This window comes from Macaca fascicularis, chromosome 17, assembly GCF_037993035.2.
Source record: "Macaca fascicularis isolate 582-1 chromosome 17, T2T-MFA8v1.1".
NCBI lineage: Eukaryota > Metazoa > Chordata > Mammalia > Primates > Cercopithecidae > Macaca > Macaca fascicularis.
The window spans coordinates 1,284,278-1,304,265 of NC_088391.1; the positions used below are offsets into that span (position 1 = coordinate 1,284,278).

General features: G+C 45.9%; 2 protein-coding genes across 42 annotated transcripts in view; one reads left to right on the forward strand and one right to left on the reverse strand.

Moving 5' to 3' along the window:
- Nucleotides 1-3,661, reverse strand: part of IFT88 (intraflagellar transport 88) — a 120,992-nt gene extending 117,331 nt beyond the window's left edge. For 21 of the 38 annotated variants that reach the window (XR_012426710.1, XR_012426711.1, XR_012426708.1 and 18 more), the window contains exon 1: nucleotides 3,120-3,661. The gene's annotated coding sequence lies outside the window, so the exon portion shown is untranslated. The remainder of the gene's footprint in view (nucleotides 1-3,119) is intronic. The other 17 variants (XM_045376907.3, XM_074021640.1, XM_074021655.1 and 14 more) reach the window with 2 other exon arrangements.
- The window catches only part of CRYL1 (crystallin lambda 1), a 172,930-nt gene continuing 156,369 nt past the window's right edge, over nucleotides 3,428-19,988 (forward strand). For all 4 annotated transcript variants that reach the window (XM_065532941.2, XM_074021665.1, XM_074021663.1 and 1 more), the window contains exon 1: nucleotides 3,428-3,574. The gene's annotated coding sequence lies outside the window, so the exon portion shown is untranslated. The remainder of the gene's footprint in view (nucleotides 3,575-19,988) is intronic.

Sequence of the window (19,988 nt, forward strand, 5' to 3'; positions counted from 1 at the left end):
ATTCCAGAACATTTTCATCATCCCAATAAAGAAATATGGGGCCTGTTAGCAGCTCTCCATGCCTCCCTTCCCTTTCCCCAGTCCCTGGCAACCATTAATCTATTTTGTCTCTATGGATTTGCCAATTCCGGACATTTCATGTTAAGGAAATTACACAATATGTAGCCTTTTGTGTCTGGTCTCTTTCACTTAGCATAATGTTTTCAAGGTTCATCCATGCAGTAGTATGTATCAATATTTCATTACTTTTTATGGCTAAATAATACATCTACAACATTTTGCTTATCCATTCATTAGTTAACGGACGTTTGGATTGTTTCAATTTTTTGACTTTTATGAATAACATCACTATGAACGTGTGTGTACAAGTTTTAGCATGGATATATATGTTCAGTTCTATTGGGAATATATCTAGGACAGGAATTGCTGGATTATATAGTAACTCTATGTTTAACTTTTGGAAGAACAGCTAGACTGTTTTCCAAAGTGGCTGCATATTTTACATCCCACCTGCAATGTATGAAGGTTCCAATTTATCCATGTCCTAGCCAACACTTGTTATTGTTCCTGTTTCTGATTATAGCAATTCTAGTGAGTATGAAATGGTATCCCATTGTAGTATTGACTCGCATTCCCCTGATGACTAATGATGTTGAACATCTTTTCATCTTATTACCCATTTCTGTATCTCTTTGGAGAAAAGTCTGTTCAGATCTTCTGCTCATTTTTTTTTTTTTTTTTTTTTTTTGAGACGGAGTCTCGCTCTGTCGCCCAGGCTGGAGTGCAGTGGCCGGATCTCAGCTCACTGCAAGCTCCGCCTCCCGGGTTCACGCCATTCTCCTGCCTCAGCCTCCCGAGTAGCTGGGACTACAGGCGCCCGCCACCTCGCCCAGCTAGTTTTTTGTATTTTTTAGTAGAGACAGGGTTTCACCGTGTTAGCCAGGATGGTCTCGATCTCCTGACCTCGTGATCCGCCCGTCTCGGCCTCCCAAAGTGCTGGGATTACAGGCGTGAGCCACCGCGCCCGGCCTTTTTTTTTTAGACAGAATCTCGCTCTGTCACCTAGGCTACAGTGCAGTGGCGCAATCTCGGCTCACTGCAAGCTCCGCCTGCCAGTTTTATGCCATTCTCCTGCCTCAGTCTCCCGAGTAGCTGGGACTACAGGCGCCCGCCACCACATCCAGCAAATTTTTGTTTTTGTTTTTTTTGTATTTTTAGTAAAGACAGGGTTTCACCATGTTAGCCGGGATGGTCTTGATCTCCTGACCTCGTGACCCACCCGCCTCGGCCTCCCAAAGTGCTGAGATTACAGGCGTGAGCCACGGTGCCCAGCCTGCTCATTCCTAAAAATCGGGTTATCACATGAATTATAAAGATCCTCTACATATTCTGGATTCTAAACATTATATAAATGATTTACAAATACTTCCCCCCATCCTATGCCTCATCATTTTACATTCTTTGTAGTATACTTTGAAGCACAAATGTTTTAAATGTTGATGATATACAATTTATTTTTTCTTTGGTTGCATGTACTTTTGGTATCATATGTAAGAAAGAATTGCCTAATCCAAGGTCAAGAATATTTATACCTGTGGATTTTTTCTAATAGTTTTATAGTTTTAGCTCTTATATTTAAGTCACTGATCAATTTTGAGTTAATTTCTCATAATTTTTTGAAATGAAAATTAACTACTGTAAGGGCAAATGTCACCCACATAGAAATGGTCATTTCAAAATAGCTTCAAAAGGTATTAAAAGTCAGTGGTAAAAGATATATAAAATATTTTTAATTAAAAGTTTTAGCTCAGATAATATTAAACCAGTGGTTCTCAAACCCAAGTGATGCTGAGGCTGCTGGTCTGGGGACCACACTTTGAGAACCACTATTCTGAACCATAATTTCGGATTATGAACCCTATTTAAGTCAGTTTAGTTGACACATAAGTTATAGAAAGAAGCAACTTTTAGAATGAGAAATCCTTTCTGCTAGGTTGTAACCAGATTTTTAAAAGGTTTGACTTGAGATTTTAATTGAATAGACATCTTGTGGAATATACAAATGTTAAAAGATGTGGAAAGTGAGGCCAGGAAAAGTGAAGGGAATCAAGCATGGCTAATAGCTATGGGTGGCAGAACAACTGTTGTTATATAACCCAAGGTTTCTGGATTCTCCAGGCTATTTCCAAAACAGCTTATACATGTAACAAACCTTCCATGTTGAAATAATCTGAGGATAATGCCACCTATATTTAATATAAATTAAATGCTAGTAAAGCCTTTTTTTTTTTTAAGCTATGCTTTTTAATACTCTTCTACTATGATGGACAGTCTACTTCAAGCTTTTCCAACCCCGGCCCGCACGTGGCACAGGACGGCTTTGAATACCGCTCAACACAAATTCGTAAACTTTCTGAAAGCATTATGAGATTTTTTTGCGATTTTTTTAAAGCTCATCAGCTATCTTAGTGTTTGTGTATTTTATGTGTGGCCCAAAGACAATTCTTCCGATGTGGCCCTGGGAAGCCAAACGATTGGACACCCTTGGTCTACTTCCAAGAAGCCTACTGCAGTTTCTCAAGGAAAATAAATAAATAAATAAATAAATAAATTAAATAACTCACAACCAGAAAATCGGACTAGTAAAAGTGTAATTCTAGGCTTAGAAAGAATATTGGGACGGCTGGGCGCGGTGGCTCGCGCCTGTAAGCCCAGCACTTTGGCAGGCCGAGGAGGGCGGATCACCTGAGGTCAGGAGTTCAAGACCAGCCTGACCAACATGGAGAAACCCCGTCTCTACTAAAAATACAAAAATTAGCCAGGCGTGGTGGCACATGCCTGTAATCCCAGCTACATGGGAGGCTGAGGCAGGAGAATCACTTGAACCCGGGAGGCGGAGGTTTCGGTGGGCCGAGATCGCACCATTGCACTCCAGCCTGGGCAACAAAGAATGAAACTCCGTCTTAAAAAAAAAAAAAAAGAATCTTGGGACAACAGTACTTCACGCTTCTGGAATGCTTCCATCTTTGTGAGGCTAAGTACGCGCTTTCTGCATTCTGTTGTGTACTTTTATCTTTACTCCTGATTCAACTTGTATCAGGCAGTTTCAAGTGCTTTACCTAACGAGAAAATGCAAGAGCGACGTGCACCGTCTCCGTTGCGCGATTCCAGAGCTGGCGCAGGGGTCCAGCCGGGTCTGAAGTTTCCCGTCAGCCGCGCCTGGGGCTTGGGACAGCCACGGCCAAACGGCCCGCGACGCCCGTCCCAGTTCAGAGGAGCAAGAAAGGCCTGGGGACACCGACGTGAGAACCAACGCCCACGTTTCTGCGTGGACAACTCGGGCGCCTGACGGACGCACTCGGGCCCCAGCGGGAGAAAAGCAGGGGCAGGCCGAGTCCATTCGGGGCCCCGCCTCACACCGCCCCGGGGTGGGCAGGGGCGGGCGGGAGCCGCGCTAAGAGGCGGTCGGCGGGGCTCGGCGCACAGGACGCCGCGGGGGCACGGCCGCCAGGGGCCCTGAAGCACTAGGCCCCAGCGCCCTTCTCCTACCTCACGCTGAGGGAAGCGGGCGACAGTGAGTCGGGCCCAGGGAGGACGCGGCGGTTGGTCAAAGCGCGACGCCGAGCGGTTGCCAAACGCGGAATCCAAGGAAGCCGCTCCCACAGTCCTCCGCGCGGGGGCGGGCGGGGCCGGAAGCGCGGGGGCGGAGGGAGCGAGGCGGGAAGCGGGTGGCGCGGGCTGCCTGGGGAAGTGGGTGGGGGCGGAGAACGGCGGGTCAGAGAGGAGGGAGCCAGGTAGCCCCCGGTGGAAAGGAGCGGCGGTGCGCGGAGGGTGCGGAGGGGACTGTGCCAGCGGCTTGCGGGAAGCCGGGCGATGCGGGGAGAGCGGCGGAGGAGAGGGCAGGGAGGCCGGGGCCTCCCGGGGAAGGGAACCCGGCGGGCTGGGAGGCTGGGGGCGGCCTGTGAGAAGGGCGGGGAGGGAAAGGCTGGCGGCTAGTATATGCAGGAGGGAGGAGGGCCTGGAGGGGCTCCGGGCTGGCGGCCTCTGTGAGGAAGCGGAAGGATCTGCAACCAAGATCATTTAAATCCTGATAAACTTGTCCGTAAAGCGGATGCCCAAAGGATGGTAGGAAGCTTACTGTGAAATAGCTCGCGGAGCCGCAGCTCGAGCCTTGGAAGCGCATTTTCCGCGCAGTCACTAACTCGCCTAGTCACCCAGTGTAAAAGTTATTCCCGGATGACACGTGCCTGGGAAGTCTCACCTTTCCCCCCACCTCCTCCTGTCTGCGTATTGTTCTGTAGCACCCCGTGCACGCCTTGATTGTAGCGCTTAAGGCGTCAGTTTTATTTACTAGAGAGGGATAAAACTGTATCCATTGTGTCCCAACCACCTAGAACGTGGGTCGTAGTGTAAAGCTTAATAAATGTAATATAAATGGGGAATTAAATTCATAATTTAATGTTTCGTTTTGTCTTAAATTTTAAAAGTAAATGTTGGGGGTGTGGGGGGAGACAGAGTCTAAAGACACCAGTAATTAATGGTTTTTTAAAAAAATAAGCAGTCTTGGCTGGGCACAGTGGCTCATGCCTATAATCCCAGCACTTTGGGAGGCTGAGGCGGGCGGATCACCTGAGGTCAGGAGTTGGAGACCAGCCTGGCCAATGTGGTGAAACCCTGTCTCTACTGAAAATAGAAAAATTAGCTGGGCGAGGTGGCGGGCCCCTGTAATCAATCCCAGCTACTCAGGAGGCTGAGGCAGGAGAATCGCTTGAAGGCAGAGGTTGCAGTGAGCCGAGATCGCGGCATTGCACTCCAGTCTGGGCCACGAGCGAAACTCCTTCCCCCACCTTTGCCAAAAAAAAGTAGTGTTGGGAGACAATTCTCATGGGTCCCCTGCACTTTCCCATGTTTTGTGAGCAGAGACACTGTCTTTGTTGTGGACTATTATGATGGCTAGTTTTATATGTCAACTGGGTTTGTGTGTGCAACCCAGTTTTTGGTCAAACACCAGTCTAGAAGGTATTTTTAAAGATGTGATTAACAGTTAAATTAGACTTGAGTAAAGCAGTTGGTCCTCCACAATGTGCGTGGGTCTCGTCCAGTCAAGGGAAGGTCATAAGAGAAAAGACTAAGGTCCTCTGAGGAAGAAGGAATCCTGCTCCCAGACTGCCTTCAGCTCTTTCCTGGGTCTCTATCCTGACCTGCAAATTTTAGGCTTGCCAGTGTTTATAAACTTTTGCTGCTGCAAAAGAAATAGCACTTGAATATAAAATTTTCTTTTTTTCTTCTCAGCAAGGCAATTTGCTTCTGTAGAAGGGTGCGCCCTTACAGATGGAGCAATGGTGGGAGCACACCTGGACAAGGGAGGGGAAGGGGTTCTTATTCGTGGCCCTGCTGCTGTGTCCTTCCCCTGTTGGCTAACGTTAGACCGCACAGGCTAAACTAATTCCGATTGGCTAATTTAAAGAGAGTGACGGGGTAAGTGGTCTGCTGGGAAATATGGTTATGGCAGAGCAGGAAATTGGAATGAGTCAGGGTGGAGAATGAATGGGGCAGAGCAGGTGATTGAAAAAGATTGCTTGAGGAGGAAGTTGTTTGTTGTTTGTTTGTTTGTTTTTTATTTAAGACAGTCTCACTCTGTAGTCTAGGCTGGAGTGCAGTGGCAGGATCTTGGCTCACTGCAAGCTCCGCCTCCTGGGTTCTCCTGCCTCAGCCTCCGGAATAGCTGAGACTACAGGCGCCCACCACCACGCCCAGCTTATTTTTTATATTTTTAGTAGAGAAGGGTTTCACTGTGTTAGCCAGGATGGTCTTGATCTCCAGACCTCGTGATCCGCCTGCCTTGGCCTCCCAAAGTACTGGGATTACAGGCGTAAGCCACCACGCCTGGCCAGAACTTAAGTTTAAAAGTAGAAGACAAATAATTGAACATACTGACATATTGATTCTTTGAAGAGAACTTTGGAACTCATATCAAACACCAGCCTCCAATTGCGTGTCAATTCCTTCAAATAAATCTCTCTCTGCAATATGCATCCTATTAGATCTGTTTCTATAGGGAACTCTGATTAATACACCTTTTCAAGGAAGAGCTTTGGAAGATTAAGATAATTGTTTCCTTCTGGAACAAAAGACAGGTTTGTTGCTGTTCAGTTTAATAAAGATAATGTCACCCTCCGTGGCAAAGACAGCATGTTGGCTTGCAGTTCATTGTAGAAGATTGGGCTTTCCTGAACTTGGTGTACCTGGGCAGTAAAACCAATCACGTGTGCAGCATGCACCTGGACTGTCCCCATGGGACTTGGAAAAGCAAGGGGAACCAAAGGGAATATGAAGCCCAGGCTGCTGGCTGTGTTGTGAAAAATAAAGCCCTTTCTGACTCAGGTGTTTTCTGCCATCATTTGTGGAACTGTTAGATGAGCTTGTTAGCTTGCAGGTAGGGTAAAATCTAACACGATTCTGAATAGTATATAGGTATACTGTACCCAGCTTGTAGCAGTTGTTCAAGAAATATTTGTTGAATTAATTAGTGAATACTGGGGAGCCTTATTTCAAGTTACTCTCCCTCTATAGAGACAATTTGCATCATTCCTGGATCTCCAAACTATAAATGTTCAGTCCCCTCAAATAATTTTTTTTAAATTAGGTACAAAGTTACTTCAACTTGGTTGCGTTTTTTTGTGTTTTTTTTTTTTGTTGTTTGTTTGTTTGTTTTTTTGAGGCAGAGTCTCACTCAGGCTGGAGTACAGTGGTGCCATCTCGGCTCACTGCAACCTCTGCCTCCCAGGTACAAAGGATTCTGCTGCCTCCGCCTCCCGAGTAGCTGGGACTATGGGCGTGAGCCAGCACACCTGGCTATTGTTTGTATTTTTAGTAGAAATGGGGTTTCATCATGTTGGCCAGGCTGGTCTCGAACTCCTGACCTCGTGTGATCCGCCCGACTCTGCCTCCCAAAGTGCTGGGATTACAGGCATGAGCCACTGCTCCTGGGCCTCAGCTTGGTTGCTCTTTGGGTGTGATACAGTTACTTGCCCATGGAGTGCTCAGTCACGTTCATGTTAAACATCAGAATGTAGCTAGCATTTAATGAACACACCTATTATTGCCAGGCAAAATGTTAGGGTCACCTAGCTTTTATTACTGAAATACAAGCTCCACAGAGAACAGGCGTGTTTGTCTTTTTTGTTCTAGACTGTATCTCCAGTACTTTTGGAAAGTGCCTGGAACTAGTTGGCTGTCAATAAATGTTTATTGAATGAATTGTCAGGACTTGTAATTAATTATATAGAGAGTTGGGGGTGAATAGGTAGTAAGCAGCAAGCATGAATCCCAAGTTTGGCATGAGTAATGGGATGAATGCTAGCACCATGTATTAATATGGAGAATACTGGAAGAGAAGCAAGTTTGAGACAGAAAATAAGTTTAGTTTTGAATATGTTGAGTTTCAGATGCCTGTAAAATATGCAAATAGAGCTGTTGACTAGGCAGCTGCTGAGTATATACAGTTGTATTAATAAAGCTCAGTGAAAAGATCCTTAGGCCTGATATGGTAGCTCACATCTGTACCTGCACTTTGGTGCCAAGGTAGGAGGATTGCTTGAGGCCAGGAGTCCGAGACCAGCCTGGGCAGCATAGCAAGACCCTGTCTCTACATATAAATAAAAATGAGCAATATGTAATGGTCCACACTTGTAGTCTTAGCTACTCAGGAGGCTGAGGCAGGAGGATCCCTTAAGCCCAGGAGTTTGGAACCTGGGTTGAGCTATGATCATGCCACTGTACTCCAGCCTGGACAACTGAGTGAAGACTATCTCTTAAAAAGAAAAAGAGGCCGGGCGCGGTGACTGACGCCTATAATCCCAGCACTTTGGGAGGCTGAGGCGGGCGGATCATGAGGTCAGGAGTTTGAGACCAGCCTGGCCAACATGGTAAAACCCCATGTCTACTAAAAATACAAAAATTAGCCAGGCGTGATGGCACGTGCCTGTAGTCCCAGCTGCTCAAGAGATTGAGGCAGAAGAATCACTTGAACCCGGGAGGTTGCAGTGAGCCAAGATTGTGCCACTGCACTCCAGCCTAGGTGACAGAGCAAGACTCTGTCCAAAAAAAGAAAAAGAAAAAGAAAGATCCGGCCGGGCGCGGTGGCTCAAGCCTGTAATCCCAGCACTTTGGGAGGCCGAGACGGGTGGATCACGAGGTCAGGAGATCGAGACCATCCTGGCTAACCCGGTGAAACCTCGTCTCTACTTAAAAAAATACAAAAAACTAGCCGGGCGAGGTGGCGGGCGCCTGTAGTCCCAGCTACTCGGGAGGCTGAGGCAGGAGAATGGCGTGAACCCGGGAGGCGGAGCTTGCAGTGAGCTGAGATCCGGCCATTGCACTCCAGCCTGGGCGACAGAGCGAGACTCCGTCTCAAAAAAAAGAAAAAAAGAAAAAAAAAAAGAAAAAGAAAAAGAAAGATCCTATCTAGAGATACACAGTTGTTATTCGCTAGCTCCTAAAACAGATGGATTTAAACCTAAGAGTGAGTGAGATTGCTTACAGTGAAGGAGGATATAGAGGGGCAGGAAAAGAGAGTCTAAAATTGAGTCATGAAAAAGTAATATTTAAAGATGTTGTAGGCCGGGTGCAGTGGCTCACACCTGTAATCCTGGCACTTTGGGAGGCTGAGGCGGGCAGATCATGAGGTCAGGAGATCAGACCATCCTGGCTAACACGGTGAAACCCCATCTCTACTAAAAATACAAAAAATTGGCCAGGCGTGGTGGTGGGTGCCTGTAGTCCCAGCTACTTGGGAGGCTGAGGCAGGAGAATTATGTGAACCAGGGAGGCGGACGTTGCAGTGAGCTGATATTGTGCCACCGAACTCCAGCCTGGGCAACAGAGCGAGACTCCATCTCAAAAAAAAAAAAAAAAGATTTTGTAGAAGAGGAGCCCCTGATGATTCTGTTTAATGGTCAGACATATTTGAGCAAAACCAGGAAAGTGAAGGTAATAGAAGCTAAAGGAAGAAAATGTGTCACTTGAATTCTGGCACTCTGAATTAAAAAACAAAAAAGTCGGGGTCGGGCGTGGTGGCTCACGCCTGTAATCCCAGCACTTTGGGAGGCCGAGGCGGGCGAAACACGAGGTCAGGAGGTCGAGAGTTCTTGTTGGTTTGTTTTAAAAGATGGAAGATAATTAGAGCATGTTTTAATACTCCTGGAAATAATCCAGTCGAAAAAGTTCGAAGGTATGGGGGAGATGGCTAAGAGGGAGGAGAATGGAAGAGGTTCCAAGGTTGAAAAAAGGTGGAGAAGGTCTAGAATAAGCAGAGAAGAGGAGAGATGCTAACTAGAGAAATACAGTAACATTGCTTGGTAAGTTTAGGTGCTCAATTGACACCAACAATTGTGAGTTTATAGTGAAGCCTTGTCTGGTACTCTTGTAACCCTATTTTTTCCACTGGTCTTCATCAGGTACAGACATGGAAAAGACAGATGGGGAAATGTACCCAAGGTTGGAATTTGTTGGGCAGTTGCAGAGAAAGGACTCAAATCATCAAAGACATGAAATTTAATATAAACGACAATTTATATTAAATGTATTTTATTATTTATATTAATTTAATATAAATATAAGAAATGAATGGGGCTAATGAACAGGAAGAAAGTGGAGGAGTTAGATTAGAGGTCCTGATGAAGTTAAAACAGTTGCAATAGTCACTTCGGCGTTTTGAATTAGTGATCATGGAAGTGGAACAGTTTTGAGCTGGTAACAAGGTTCAGGGTTTGACGATGGGCATGGTCTGGAGGAGGCCATTTGAGATAAGGAGTCCAAGGTTTGAAGCCACTGGAATAAGTGGAGAGGTCGCTGTGAGCCAGGCGGCAAAGACTGAGGGAAAGCAAAGAGGAAGTTGGAAGAGATTTGGTAAACGGTGTACCAGATGGCCCAAGATTCACAGCTGCAGAAAATCTGCAAGTGGGTGGAAAAACCGAGGAGAAACCACCAACCCTGCCTTCTGACTCAGACATCCCTGAGCTGTGAGAGAATCAATAACCTAGACCTGATAGGACTCCAAGGGAAGCAGTATCCTCAAAGGACTACCAGTTTTCTGTGAAAGGAGAGGTGGGGAGAATATTCGGAAAACAAGTGGAAGATACGGGGTATCTGCTAATCACAAAACAAATTCCAGTGGGCTTTGGGAGGGATTGAACCAGGATATGTTGCTGACCAGAATGACCTGTAGTCTGGGTGGTGACCAAGGACAACAGAGGTGTGAAAGGAGGTGGATGTAGACCTGACATACACTTCTAACAGAATATGGCTATGGCCTGCAAGTGAGGCTCAGTGGCTCTGGCAAGAGGCTTGTCACTCTTCCTTTTTCACCCAGGTCAGCTGGTGATGCAGTTGCAGCCAGCAATGAGTGAGCACCAGCCTGGGAACATCTATTCAGCAAAGGTGGTGGAGGATGGGCCCCTGCAGGCTGGTTTCCTACATGAGGCTGATGCTCTCGTGGTTTAAGGGTCAATGTTTTTGGGTCTTGGCTGTCTGATGTTCATCAATAATTTGACCCAACCTGCTGCATTTCTCTCCAATCATTGCACCTCTCTCCTTCCCCCTACAACCTAGAGGGTCTAGGCAGCCTCTTCTCTCGCCTGCCCTGTTACCACAGCCTCCTGCCTTTTCTCACTGTTTTCTCTCTACTCTTCTGTCTTCCGGCTTGCTCTCACTCAGTGGATTCTCCACACAGTCCCTCCTCCCCACTCTGCCTTGACTTTTGGACAAAGTCTAAACTCCATAGTGTGGCTTAGAAGGCCCTTCACAGTATGACTGACCCCTGTGGCACTACTCAGGATTCTTTGTTTCAGCCAAGAAAAGCCAATTCTTGTTGATTAAGCAGAAAAGGAGTCTTTTTGGAAAGATATCAAGTAACTCATAGAATTGTCCAGAAGGCTAAGGAACAGGCTTGGAAAAACAACAGAAGCTCAGGGAGGTAAGGCACAGTCAAAACCCTAACACAGAAACCATCTGCTCATGTGGCAGAGACCAGTCCTCCCAGTTTCCTCAGGACAAATTGGTCACCCCGCTTAGTCAGCGGCTGTGGGCAGGATCTCCACTTGACACCTGCCATCTTGCCATTGGACACCGGTTGCCACACAGCTGCACTCTTTTATATCGGGCACTTTCTGCCCCATTGGACACAGGGATCTCCAACAGGCTCTGTGAACAATTTCTAACCATCCTCCCCTTTATCTGCCTACCTCCCAAGTCAGAGTCCTGGACAGGAACACAAGCGGGCTGTGTGTAGGTCAGTGTACTGTGTTGTAGCTGCCAGGAGCTCAAAGACGCGGTATCTGCTTGCTTTAACCCTCCTCCCACCTATTTAGGGATTCTCATAAAGTGGAAAATGTGTTCAGATATTGCGCAGCCAAAAATGATAGCAACCCATTGAAGTTTAACTGTCCCTGATATTTCCCTTTGCCTCCTGTCTTGTTTACTGTGCTCCAGCCATACTTCGCATGTTTCAAGTCACTGCAAAGTACCATAACCTCTCTCACCTCTAGGCCTTCACACATGCTATTCTCTTGTCCTAAAATGGGCTTTCCTACAGTCCTCTTAGCCTGGCCATTCCCTTCTCTAGGAAGCTTTCCCTAGTCCCTGGTATACAAGTTTTCTAGGGCTGCTGTAACAAAACACCAGATAATGGTGGTCTTTTTTTCTTTTTCTTTTTTTTTGAGATGGATTCCAGCACTTTGGGAGGCCGAGATGGGTGGATCACTTGAGGTCAGGAGTTCGAGACCAGTCATGGCCAACATGGTGAAACCCCTTCTTAACTAAAAATGCAAAAATTAGCCGGGCGTGGTGGCAGGCGCCTGTAATCCCAGCTACTCGGGAGGCTGAGGCACGAGAATCGCTTGAACCCAGGAGGTGGAGGTTGCAGTGAGCTAAGATGGCGCCACTGCGCTCCAGCCTGGGTGACAAGAGACTCTGTCTCTAACAAACAAACAAAAAACATGTAAGAAAGACAGTAGGTAGGCCCAACTTCACCTATACTGCATCAAATGTACTGTACTCTCTCCTTTAACAGTCACCTAAGTGAAACCCTTATTCTTTTTTTTTTTTTTTTTTGAGACCAAGTCTTGCTCTGTCGCCCAGGCTAGAGTGCAGTGGCACGATCTCGGCTCACTGCAAGCTCCACCTCCCAGGTTCACGCCATTCTGCTGTGTCAGTCTCCCGAGTAGCTGGGATTACAGGTGCCCACCACCACGCCCGGCTTATTTTTTGTATTTTTAGTAGAGAAGGGTTTCACCGTGTTAGCCAGGCTGGTCTCGATCTCCTGACCTCGTGATCTGCCCACCTCGGCCTCCCAAAGTGCTGGGATTACAGGTGTGAGCCTCCGCGCCCGGCCGAGACCCATATTCTTTAATATGAAAAACACTATTTTTCTAACTGTCACCAGTCAAGTCCAGGGAAATCATCCTCTTGGCCTTTGGACAGGATCTTTAGATCCTAGATTGTGACTACACCGTGTACTTACACTTTAACCCAAAATCACACTTTGAAACCAGGCTTGCAAGATTTCTTACTTGCAAATTACAAATTGAGTCTGCCAGCAGTTTCAATCTGTTCCAAAACAAATGGACATTGGACTATAAATTACCCTGATGAAAGAGTCCTGTGTCCACTCACACCATAAAAACTGCAGCCATTAGCAAGTTGGGATTAATATGTAGTATACAGGAAACCATGAGGCATTTCAAGTTGTGCTCCTACTATCACAGGCCCCAATGGCAGCGTATGAACTAAAGCGCAGTTTATCTAAGGAAGTCTATTTTTAAAGAAAGGACTACTCACTAAAGTCTGACTATTAATTTCATAGCATATTGTTTGCCAGAGAGGAACTAGGTATAATGACTTAGCACCATTCATGACTTAAAGGATGAAAAAGCCAGGCTCCTGGCCTTCTAATGGTAAAGTGACCCAGTCATACAGTCAGTGAAAAGTAGTTGGTTATTTTTGCCTCTTCTTTCTTTGTTTAATCTTGATTTTTGTCTTGGATCATTCTTCCCACTCAAATCCGGTTTTAAAATGCCACAGTCATGCTCCCAGCCTTATTACTACTGAAAATTCTTAATGTCTGCAACAAAGAATAACCCAATAGTTTAGTTGACTTGTGTAAATGTTTAGAATTATCCACATATTTATTATGTCTTCCATTTTCTTTTTAATTTTCCATGCAGAGGTGATTATTCAGCAAAAAACAAGTCTCTCAGTTAGTGAGCATGGCAGCTGATGTCTATAATCTCAGTGTTCTGGGAGGCCGAGGCAAGAGAATTGGTTGAGCTCAGGAGTTCAAGACCAGCCTGGACAACATAGGAAAACCCTATCTCTACAAAAAAATAAACAAAAATAAAAATTAAAAAAATTAGCTGAGACCAGGTGTGGTGGCTCACGTCTATAATCCCAGCACTTTGGGAGGCTGAGAAAGGTGGATCACTTGAGGTCAGGAGTTTGAGACCAACCTGGCCAACATGACAAAACCCCGTCTCTACTAAAAATACCCAAAAAATTAGCTAGGCGCGGTGGTGGCGCCTGTAATCCCAGCTACTCGTGAGGCTGAGGGTCAAGAATCGCTTCAACCTGGGAAGCGGAGGCTGCAGTGAGCCAAGATGATGCCACTGCACTCCAGCCTGGGTGACAGAGCAAGACTGTCTCCAAAAAAAAAAAAAAAAAATAGCTAAATGTGGTGGTGTGCACCTGCAGTACCAGCTACTCGGGAGGCTGAGGCAGGGTGGATCACTTGAACCCAGGAGTATGAAGCTGCAGTGACCTACAATCACACCACTGCACTCCAACCTGGGTGACAGAGCAAGACCTCGCCTCTAAAAAAATGTTTTTAAATGGGATATTTCAGAGGAATTTCTAACAATTGTGTTGAGTTTACCATTTTTTGGGTATAAGCAAACTTAAGTTTCTATTCCTATCAGTTTTGCCATGATTTTGCAGCTATTTATCTGCATTCAAACTCTCCATATCATGAACTTCCCCTGCCTTCCTTTTCTTTTCTTTTTTTTTTTTTTTTTTTTTCTTTTTTGAGACGGAGTCTCACTCTGTCACCCAGGCTGGAGTGTTATGGTGTGATCTTGGCTTACTGCAACCTCTGCCTCCCGGGCTGAAGCGATTCTCCCTCCTCAGCCTCCCGAGTAGCTGAAACTACAGGCGTGTGCCATCACAGCCATCTAATTTTTGTGTTTTTAGTAGAGATGGAGTTTTACCACGTTGGCCAGGCTGCTCTCAAACTCCTGACCTCAAGTGATCTGCCCATCTCGGCCTCCCAAGAATTTCATCTGCCTTTCTAACCTTATTTTTTTTCTGTTAAGAAGAGATAAAGACGCTGGGAGCAAAGATGAGGTTCAGAGAAAGGTTTACTGTCAAGCAAGGAACCTGATCTGACCCATAGAACTTCAGCTCTGGGGATGAGGCCCTAGGAACCCAGTCTCTGTCAGGAAAGCATCTGTGGGCTCTGGAGCAACCTGGGCTCTGGAGTGTAAGTGTATCTCTATGGTTTGTCAAGAGGCGGTCTTCTCTGTGAATGTGAAGTGCTCATTTCAGTGTAATAGTACCTCCGTGGTTTTCACTTCTTCCCGATTACGGTACCCTCACAATCATTTTAGAAAGACTTAAGTCTGCATTGCCTCCCACTTCTTGGATGACATCGCTACTGTCATCATTATCATAATCACTAATACTATCATTGTAAGATTTTGGAGACGGGGCCATGCCTTATATTTCTTGCACTCCCCCATGTATGTGTAGAATACATTTTCTCTCTGGTCTTAGATTTTTTAATAATAAAAGGAAGGGCCGGGTGTGGTGGGTCATGCCTGTAATCTCAGCACTTTGGGAAGCCAAGACGGACAGATTGCCTGAGCTCAGGAGTTGGAGACCAGCCTGGGCAACATGACAAAAACCCGTCTCTACCAAAAAATACAAAAATTAGTCAGGCATGGTGGCGCACGCCTATAGTTCCAGCTACTCAGGAGGCTGAGGCAGAAGAATCGCTTGAACCCAGGAGGCGGAGGTTGCAGTGAGCCGAGATTGCGCCACTGCACTTTAGCCTGGGCAACAGAGTGAGACTCCATCTCAAAAAAAAAAAAAAAAAGAAAATGGGGACGGGGGACATGGATTTAAAAACTATTGGGTACGGTGCTCACTACCTGGGCGACAGGATCTATTGTACCCCAAACCTCAACATCATGCAATATACTCATATCATAAACCTGCATACATACCCACTGAATCTAAAATAAAAGTTGAAATTATTTTAAAAATAAATAAATTGCAAAACTTCTAACAACCATAAAAATAAAATAGGCAGATTTTTAAAACACTGTTATCAGTGAAATATTAAGTTTGGAGGCGGTCTCCTGACCCAAGAAGGGAAACATGTTCATCCTCCTTCACCACAGGGCTGCTTTGGTGGGAGAACCCGAGAACCACTGGCCAAGGAAACTTGCCTTTCTCAGAGTCAGGGACTTTGACTCTTCCTCTGATATGGCTACTGAATTATTGCATGACTTTGGGCAGATCCCTTCTCTAGGACCGTGTCTTGTCACCTGCAAAAGGTGGGGGTGGCATAGCCTTTCCCACTGTAGCTGCTTTTGAGTACTTGACCTCATTGACCTTCTTTTGAGTCCTTGACCTCATCTACTTTCCTTTGGGTACTACACCCCAGAGGGGTTTTTTTTCTTTTTTTTTTTTGAGATGGAGTCTCGCTCTGTCGCCCAGGCTGGAGTGCAGTGGTGTGATCTCGGCTCACTGCAAGCTCCACCTCCCGAGTTCTCGCCATTCTCCTGCCTCAGCCTCCTGAGTAGCTGGGACTACAGGCGCCGCCACCACGCCCGGCTAGTTTTTTGTATTTTTAGTAGAGACGGGGTTTCACCGTGTTAGCCAGGATGGTTTCGATCTCCTGACCTCGTGATCCACCCACCTCGGCCTCCCAAAGTGCTGGGATTACAGGCCTGAGCCACTGCATCTGGACCACCCTAGCGTTTTATTACCTGCTAATTTGCAATGTTCACAATGAATGGACTCTTAACTATTGCTAAGGGGGAGCTCCTTAGTATTTATTTATATTTTAGTTCAGGTTCAAAAGTAAGATTTCTCTTCACACAAACGTCTCACTTTTTTTTTAGAGACAGAGTCTCACTCTCTCGCCCAGGCTGGAGTGCAATGGCGCGATCTCGGCTCACTGCAAGCTCCGCCTCCTGTGTTCAAGAGATTCTCATGCTTCAACCTCCCGAAGCTGGGACTACAGGCGCCGCCACCACGCCCAGCTAATTATTCTATTTTTGGTAGAGATGGGGTTTCACCATGTTGGCCAGGATGGTCTCAATCTCTCGACCTTGTGATCCATCCGCCTCGGCCTCCCAAAGTGCTGGGATTACATGTGTGAGCCACTGTGCCCGGCCACGTCTCACTTTTAAGAACCAGTAGAGTGCTCTAGATTTAAGGTAGTAAGTCTGTATTCAGAGATCACTGATTAAAACAGAAGGGAGTGGAGCAGAGGGAAGAAAGAAAAGTGGAAAAATACTCTAATAAACATACAAGCCGCTTTTATGGATGGAAAATAGTAAAAAGCTGGCCTGTGGCATGCTCTAATTGCAGCCCACATGACCCTGCTGGTGCCTGGAGCAAAGTGGGGCCCTGTGAAAGGTTTCCTCACAAAGCAGCACAGGCCGGCTCATGAACTCACACACTGCGCTGCTGTTACAGCCAGGCTTTCATGCTGTACCAGAGCTGATTTCCAAAAGGGCGTTTGTGCAGTCTGTGTGCAAAGTAAATTTCCATCACTTTGGCTTTTCTTTTGCTGCTTTCAGAAGAGCTGGCTTATAAAAAGCCTTGTTCCCTGGTATAACATGTCCATTTTTTCTACTTGCTTGAGTCAGCAATTAAATTGGTTTCATAATAACAGATATGAATTTAGCTTTTCAACTTGAAAGTAGGATCAGTGAAGGTTGGAATGTGGCTTGAAGAGAAACCAACAAGTTCTTTCCAACCCAAAGTCAACTCTCCCTTGTGCAGAATCCAAAATCACTAAAACACGAGCACTCAGGTTAACCAAATAAATATTGTACGAAGATATTTGATGACAAGGAACAGTGAAATTAAGTACATTATGTTTTCAGCATTAATTATCTTTGTTGATCCATGTCAGCGCTACACAAGGTCTAACAGTAACACGTTCACTCATTCCTTCATCCATCTATTCATCTGCAGGGGTTTCACAAACGGATAAGCCAGAAGGAAGGCATTCCTGGCAGATACAAGAGCATATGCAAGCTGCGCACCTAACACAGTAGCCACTAGCCACGGGTGGCTGTTTAAAATTAAACAGAAGGTAAGGCGTGGTGGCTCATGCCTGTAATTCCAGCATTTTGAGTAGCTGTGGCAGGAGGATCACTTGAGGCCAGGAGTTGGGGACCAGCCTGAGCAACACAGTGAGATCTGTCCCTATAAAAAAATTAATGTAAATTAAATTTAAAATAATTCTAATTAATGTTATACTTATGTTATACAAATTAAAATTTCAGGCCAGGAATGGTGGCTCACACCTGTAATCCCAGCACTTTGGGAGGCCAAGGTGGGTGGATCACCTGAGGTCAGGAGTTTGAGATCAGCCTGGCCAACACAGTGAAACGTCATCTCTATCAAAAATACAAAAATTAGCCAGGCCCCTGGTGCACGCCTGTAATCCCAGCTACTCGGGAGGCTGAGGCAGGAGAATCACTTTAACCCAGGAGGTGCAGGTTGCAGTGAACCAAGATCATGCCACTGCACTCCAGCCTGGGCAACAGAGTGAGACTCTGTCTCAAAAATAAAAAGAATAATAATAATTCATTTCCTCAGTCACACTAGCCACATCCAGGTGCTCAACTGCCATACAGGGTTAGTGGCTGCTTTGTTGGGGAATGTGACATAGAACGTTTCCTTCATTGCAGACAGTTCTGACATAGAACGTTTCCTTCATCGCAGACAGTTCTGTTGGACAGTGCTGCAAGGATGGGGAGACTCTTTTTTTTTTTTTTTGAGGCGGAGTCTCGCTCTGTCACCCAGGCTGGAGTGCAGTGGCCGGATCTCAGCTCACTGCAAGCTCCGCCTCCCGGGTTTACGCCATTCTCCTGCCTCAGCCTCCCGAGTAGCTGGGACTACAGGCGCCCGCCACCGCGCCCGGCTATTTTTTTTATATTTTTTTAGTAGAGACGGGGTTTCACCGTGTTAGCCGGGATCGTCTCTCGATCTCCTGACCTCGTGATCCGCCCGTCTCGGCCTCCCAAAGTGCTGGGATTACAGGCGTGAGCCACCGCGCCCGGCCAAGGATGGAGAGACTCTTAAGATCACCTGACTAAAACATTTAAAAACAACTTTGAATGAACTGTCTTTGTTTGTAAGCCCCAAAACATGGTCTGAAGGCTCATTAGTGACCTGATCCTACAGCTGACCTCTGAACAACATGGGTTTGAACTGTGTGGGTGTCACTTATAGGCGAGTGTTCAACTGCACGGGGCAGGACAGTTGGTGTCCAGTCCGCTAAGTGTTCAAAGGTAGAGTGTAGTTTTTAAAGACAAGTGAGGTAATTTCTTTTAAATCTCTAGGCTACTGCAATGCAGAATGCTGGGAAACGAATTAATGTTATGCTTACGTGTGCTTTTTGAAATTCCGCTTGTGACTAATGAGATGTCTCCCCGCAAAAACATTGTTAGTTTCCCATCGATTCCGCCGGTTTGAGTGTGTTTAATGCTGGGGAAAGTGAGAGTTGTTTGGGAAGATGGTAGGTTTTTGTCTTTTTGAGGTGGCTCATTTACTTTGAGAATCATCATTCTCTATTTTTAAAACCAAGTCTTGTATGCAAAATTCTTGAACTGTGAGAAAAGACAAATAAAATCTTTCTTTTTCATTGCAAATGTGTCTTTATCCAGTAATGACTTTGAAACGGGCATCTAAATACTTTCTCTGAAACCCCAGTGAAGAAAGTCAAGGGGTTACCCAGGGTGAAGATCTTAACTGGCCTGCTTCCTTGAGCAAACACTGCATGCTTGTTGATGTAGCTTCTCAGCTTCTAATTTTTGTAGATTTCTCAAATTCAGAATCTCCATCTCCCTTCCTCTTACTCATCATCCTTCTACCACCCCCAGAATCCTGAACCTAGACAAAGATAAAATCCCTCAGTGACATTTTCTATAAGTGAATTTGGAAATAATTTGGGAAAAAGCTACAGTAATTATAAGTGGTTATGAAATCCTAATTTTCTGACAAGAAGCTACTATCTCTCTGGACATAGTTATGCTCAAGCACATCAGTTTCCCGAGACGATATCATACACATCATTGCCTCTGTGATGTATGGCTGTATAGGTTGTGGGTTGTGCACTGCACAAGGACACATTTAAGGAGGTGTCACTCACATTATTGATATCACAGATTTGGTACTTACTACAAAAATAAAAACAATTTTCCAGAAGATGGCAGTAAAGTTATTGGAGGCTGAAAGAATGAGGGTCGTGATCAAGTCAGTGCACCACTGGAGGCTCTGTGAGCAAACAGCACACTGTTCTCATGAAAGCAGGATGTTGGTAAACTGACAAACTGTGTCTGCCACCCAGAAGGAATGCTGAGGGCAGTCACGCCCCAGGCACGAGTGTTTCTTGTAATTAGGCATGTGTGAAGCCTGTTAGCAATCATGTGAACCTGTGCTCAATTAAACCGCTGACCAATCATTACCTCCTCCTCCCTGCTCTTTCTACCCAATAAATGTGAAGGGCTGAAGCAGCTCGAGGCTACCTTTGCTCACTAGAATCAGGGAGCTCTCTTCTTCTTCCCCTGGACCCTTCCTTTTTTTTTTTTTTTTTTTTTTTTTTTGAGGCGGAGTCTCGCTCTGTCGCCCAGGCTGGAGTGCAGTGGCGCGATCTCAGCTCACAGCAAGCTCCGCCTCCCGGGTTCACGCCA